Source organism: Octodon degus, unplaced genomic scaffold (genome assembly GCF_000260255.1).
Source record: "Octodon degus isolate 3935 unplaced genomic scaffold, OctDeg1.0 scaffold00099, whole genome shotgun sequence".
Classification (NCBI taxonomy): domain Eukaryota; kingdom Metazoa; phylum Chordata; class Mammalia; order Rodentia; family Octodontidae; genus Octodon; species Octodon degus.
Window position 1 is genome coordinate 6,618,259 of NW_004524675.1, and position 5,960 is coordinate 6,624,218.

The 5,960-nt window shown below is 50.5% G+C and overlaps 1 pseudogene; it reads right to left on the minus strand.

The window, feature by feature from the left end:
• Positions 1-2,234: 2,234 nt before the first annotated feature.
• Positions 2,235-5,960, minus strand: part of LOC101573235 — an 8,592-nt pseudogene continuing 4,866 nt past the window's right edge.

The following is a 5,960-nucleotide window of genomic DNA, read 5'->3' on the forward strand; positions in this document are numbered from 1 at the left end:
TGGGGTATAACTATGAATGTCCATTTTGTATCTGTGTATTCAAAGTGGTTGGGATAGATATATAGTTGCATTCTCTTAATGAATAGATTGATTTTTTCTAATGCTGTTTGTAAATAGGATCACAAATCTGCATCTTGTACAGCAATTAACCACTAAGAAGAATATATGCAGTGTATTATTTGTTGAAACTGGACTTTTGATTTGATTTGAAACTGTCTCATTGCTATATGTTTATCAATAAAACTTTGAAAAGAAAAAAAAAACATAAATGAAGCAAAGACTTTATGAAGAAATCCCAATTTCACAAAAACATTACAAATATTCAATAAATCTAACCATATCTACCCTTGAAATACTAGCACGTGACCAAAAACCACTAAGAGAATGAAAAAACAACCCACAGAATGGAACAAAAATTTTACCAGATACTTTTCAAAGCATTAGTATCTAGAGTATATAAGAAATAAAAGGTCAGTTACAGGCCGGCCAAATATCTCAGTGGATTAAAGCACCTGCAAGCAGGCACAGGGTCCAGGAATTCGATACCTGGGCCTGCCATGCCTCCCTGCTCCCAGGGTGCACTGAGAAGGTGATTGAGACTGATCATGTCACAGCGGAGACCCTGGCACCCCACGTTACAGACAGAGCTTCCGCCCCCTCACAGCCTCTCCTGGCAGAGTCCATGGGCACAATCGCACACTGGAAGGGGACAGGGAGCCCAGAGATTACGTGGTGCCAGCGTCCTGCCCTCCCAAGTGTCCACCACCCCATTAGCTGTGCCATTCTGAGCAGGGCACTGCCTTCTTTGAGTCTTCAGATATTGGCAGTTCCAGATGACAGCCCTGTCCTCGTGAGGCTGTGCACAGTCCTTTCTTTCTGCAGTCACCCCATTCCCCAACCCCCGCCCCCGTTCTGGCCACAGATCCCGCTATCCAGGCTGCCCCAGCCGCATGCTCCTCTTGGTCACAGTGGGGTCCAGTGTACCCAGCAAAGCACAGGCAGCTTCCACCCCCCTGTGGTCCTCTGCTCACATGCCGTGCACACAGCTGCACTCTGGAAGGGGCACATGGGGTAGGTGAGACCCCAGCAGCACCAAACCACATGCAGGGATGTGGGCTTCCTGCCTTCACGTACAGAAAACTCGGTTCTACAGGTACAATCCAAGAGTCCACACCGCAGGTGAGGGTGCTGAGGAGGCACCCGGCCCAGCCTGGGATTCCAGGAGAGCATCCTGAATGAGGCTTCTAAGAATAGCAAGCCTGGAGTGTGGGCTTGAGGAAGCCAGGCCGCTTCCCTGAAAGGGCAGTGTGCTGATGCTGGGGGGCAGGGGAGGCAGGGGTAGACTAGCACACCTCACCTGACTGGCAGTTGGCTCCAAGCCGACAGGAATCTCAGCACTCCTGGCAGGCTGATCACAGAAGTTTTTCTGCAGGATATGCAAAGTCAATGTTGCCTTTCCAAGCGGCCCTATTCCAACCCTGCCCAGGCCTTACCTGAAACACACAGTCCTGTGCCCAGCCATGCCATCCAGGCAGGTCCCATGGCCATTGCATGGGCCCTCAGCACCCCCAGGCACTCTGTGGATCCCAAGAACTCAGCTCTGGCCTTGAACTCTCCATTTGCCACTGCCCCAGCAGCCCCAGCAGCCCCCCCCCCCAAGTCTGGGCACCCAGGGCTGCAAGGCTGAGCCAGGCAGTCTTTTATTTTTATTTTTATTTTTTATTTTTTGCAGAAACAGGGATTGAACTCAGGCCCTTGTGCTTGCTAGGGAAGCACTTACTCCACTGAGCCATCTCCCCAGCCCCAAGGCAGTCTTTTAGAAAGCAGTCTTTGAATGAACAAGGTGGAAGGACGCAGGCAGTTCCCACAGGTGGGAACCCAAAGCTGGCTTGGGGCAGGTGTGGGCAGAACCAGGCAGACCCCTCCTACCATAGCACTGGGAATGCCAGTAGCCAGGACAGCAGGTCTTCTGCACCACATCCTTCCAGCACACCATGCTGTAGCCACTCATGAACACCAGCGAGTCCCCTAGGTGCACCTCATACCTAGTGACAGAGGGTACAGAGAGGAGAGCAGCTCTCAAGTGCAAGCCCCACTCCACTTCCCAGTCTCTGTTCCTGGCTCTCACACCACCTCTACTTTCTCCCTGGCCCAGCACTGAGCACAGGGCCCGGCACATAACAAATGCTCAATAAACACTGCCTGCTCCTTACCTCCCTGGAGGACACAGAAATTCATGGGCGAGTCCTTTCCCCCATCTTGAGATGTTTCTGGTAGCAGGCTAGGACGGGTGGGGGTCCATACCGGCAGTTCTGGGATTTCTTCTCTGGGAAACGCTGAAGAAGCCAGTCTGAAGGACACACCCACTTCTTGACAGCGCACGAGGTACAGGGTGTGTGAGTGATGAAGTTGGTCTTCACATCACCGCGCTTGGACCGTACCTGGACCACAGGTGGGATGTGGCATGAGGGGCTCAGGCCCACATTCAGACTCAACTCTGCCCTGAGGCAGGTTGCACCCTCCCAGGCCTCAGGGGCCCACTTGCTCAGAGGGATTGCCAAGATGGGGAATTTGTGGCCTGAGACATATCCCTGTCGGGCAGTTAATGCCACAGCACAGCCTGGTGTTCACAGCCCAGAACCCTGAGTCTACACCTTCTGACTGAAGGAAAAGCTTTTCCACATTTTTGTACCTCAGCCCATTTCAGGTGAAGAAACTGTAGCCCATGCTCATGTCCTTTGCCCAAGTCACTCCAGAGCAGGGTGGGAATCAGGGACTGGAACTGAGACTCCAGGCATTCCTCTCCACTCAGTCCAGAGACAAAGAGCTGCAGACCTAGGAGGTGGGCTGGTGTGATGATAGTAGTGTGCAGTGGGTCTGAACCATGTCTTCACTGAGCCCTGACAGGCAGGGACCCAGGGCCCACAGGAAAATGGCAGCGTCAGCTGCTAAAGGGACTGGGAAGACTAGGCAGTGTCTCTGGAGCAAGTGACAATGACTCAAGACCTCAAGGCTGCACAAGAGCCAGTCAGGGGCAGAGAGGCCAAGGCTGGAAGCAGAGGGGAGCATGTGCCCAAGTGTAACAGACAGAAGTCTGGGCAGCAGCTGACAAGGGCTGGTGGCCAGGCTAGGAAGTGCCCTCATGCATCTGGGCAGGCCTAGAACTTGGTTTGTGCTTGAAACTATAACCATGGGAGCAGGGTGAGATAGGGCAGGTGAAAGGGTGCCCTTATCCTCTGCAGGAGCCTAGGCAGGGACAGTAGGATGAGTTTGGGTGTGCGAAATGTGGCTTGGTCTTGCCTGGTCCTGCAGGCCTATTAACTGGCTTGCCACTGCCTTTGGAAGATCTGGTAGGGCTCCCTTTGATGGTAATAAAATGTCAGAAAGCTACAGGGCAGTACCTACCCTGGCGGGGAGAACCTAAACGCATGGCTATGAGAAAAAGGGGCAAAAGAATGGTGTGCTTTGGTGGGCGGGGCAGTTGAAGGCTGGAGCATGGCGTAGAGAGATGTACCCAACTTGAAAATGATGAGCATGCTATGGTCCAAAAGGAGCGAGCCCAGAATATCCTTCTTGGAACAAATTACAGATGTGTGTCTCCTCAAAGCAAGCGAAAAAGAAAAACAGTGCCCCCAGCACGCTCCTCTGTGAGTGCAAGCCAGGACCTCTCTGCGGATGGCTGTGATTTGGTCTTTTCCACCCGTGTTTCTGCAGTCTACAAGAGGGAAGTTGCTGAGAGCAGTCTCCATGGCTGGCTGTGGGGCTGGATTATTGTGGTCTCATCTTTTTTTTTTTTTTTTTTTGGTGGTCTCATCTTTGTTGAGCCAGCAGGCTACAAGGAAGTTGAATAACTAGAGGGTCAGCAGCTGCAGGCTCAGGGCAGTCTGGGTGGGCTCCCTCAAAGCCACCCGGGGTGGAGGGGCAGGCTGCTGTGGCTGAGAACCAGCACTAGAGGAAAATCTTGTCTGACCTGGTGAGGCCTGGCTCAAGATGGAGAGGACAGCACTGGTCTCTTGGGGTCAGGGGCCTGGCAGGAAGCAGAAGCTTGGTGAATGTGTGTGAAGAGGTGATGGATGGGTAAGCCAGCAGCCAGCTCTCCAGGGTGTGCACCGGTGGCTGGCACTCAGGCCCCTGTCCACCTAGTCACCAGGCAGCAGCGGCAGGGGCTGCAGCCTGCACACCTGTTGGTGTGGCCAGGTCGAGCAAGGCTGGAGCACAGCCCAAGGTCTGAATCAGATTGCCTTCTTCATGGGTCACCTCAGGACCCTTCCCAGCCTGAGCCATCATTCATCCACCCCACCCTCCCACCCCCAGTTCAGAGCTGAGTTTACAATATCTGCTTCCCACAGACATTCTGCAGGGAACGCTGAGGAGACATGAAATAGTTCATTGAGGAGAAGGTAGAAGCAATTTCCCCAACTGGGACCAGGCCTCTAGAGATTTCCTGAGCTGACAGCCCAGAATATGACTCCCCTCCAAAAGGAAGGGCACCTCAAACTGCTTCCCTTACTCTGGGTCAGAGCAAGAAAGGCCAGGGCCGGGTCCTAGCCACAGCCCCTCTCTCTGTGAACCTAGGTAAAGACCACAGGCATGTGTCCTGCAAAAGTAGGCTCTGGATAGGACGCTCGGGGTGGACAACTGCCAAGATCCTGCACAGGAGGCTTGCCCTACCTCTGCTCTGTGACGCAGGGGATGTTCTTTCAAATCGTTGGAGGTACTGGTCCTAACAGTCCCTGAAGTTCATGTGCTACCCAGGGTACTAGGAGGGCTGAGGAGAGGCTGCAGGTGAGACAAAGCCAGCATTGCTACATCTCTATCATCCACAAGGGCCCCCAGGCCTTCTTTTCCCTGGCCTTGGGAGGTGGAGCCCCAGCCCCAGAATAGATATAGAAGTGTGGGAACTATAGGTCTCTGACAAGAAAAAGACTCAGGGCCAGGCAAACAGCTCAGTGGAATAAAGCACCTGCAAGAAGATGCAGGGCTAAGAGTTCAACCCCTGGGCCTGCTGCGCTGAGACAGCGATTGAGACTGGGAGTAATGGCACGCGATTGTAATCCCAGCTCTTGGGAAGCTGTAAACAGATGGATCACTACTACAAGTCTGATTTAGTAGTGAGACCCTGAAAACTTTTTAGACCCTTCCCTAAAATACAAAACAACAACAACAAAACAAAACAAAAAAAAAAGGAAAGACTCAAGCACCTCACTGGCTCAGTCTCCTTTGCTAGACTGTGGTGCAGCGGGTGTTCTCTTCCGCTTATGGGACTGTAAACTGGTACTACCACTATGGAGATTACTCAAAAGCTAAAACTGGAAAAAAAAAATCCTAAAACTAGAAATTCCATTCAACTCAAATATTTCTGTTTTAGGCATCTTCCTGAATGAGTTAAAGATGTCATATTACAGCGATTCCTGTCCACCCATCTATAGCAGAACAACTCATAATAGGGACATCTCAGAAGCAGCTTATATGCCCATCAATAGAAGAACAGCTAAGGAAAGTGTGTTATTTTTGCAGACTGGGCTACCACTTTACCATAAATAAGGGTAGACTTGGGGCCTTTGTAGGAAAATGGGTGCAACTTGACATCATAGTGTTTTTTTATTTTTTTAATTTATTGATTTATTTACTTTTTTTTTGCAGAACTGGGGATTGAACTCTGGCCCTTGCACTTGCCAGGGAAGTGCTTATTCTACTGAGCTATCTCCCCAGCCCTGAGACCATAATGTTAAGTGAAGTAAATCAGACACATAAACTTAAATATTATATGGTTTTTCTTTCTTTCTTTTTTTTTGGTGGGTGGTAATTTAAGCAATTCCTTTTTTTTTTTCCTTATATAAGTAGTACAGCAAAAATAAAGAGCAAAATAAAAGACAATACAAAAAAAGACAAATGTTATTATAATCCAATATGGGAACTGTATCTAAAAGTGAACTTTGATTTACTATACTTGTCTTTTT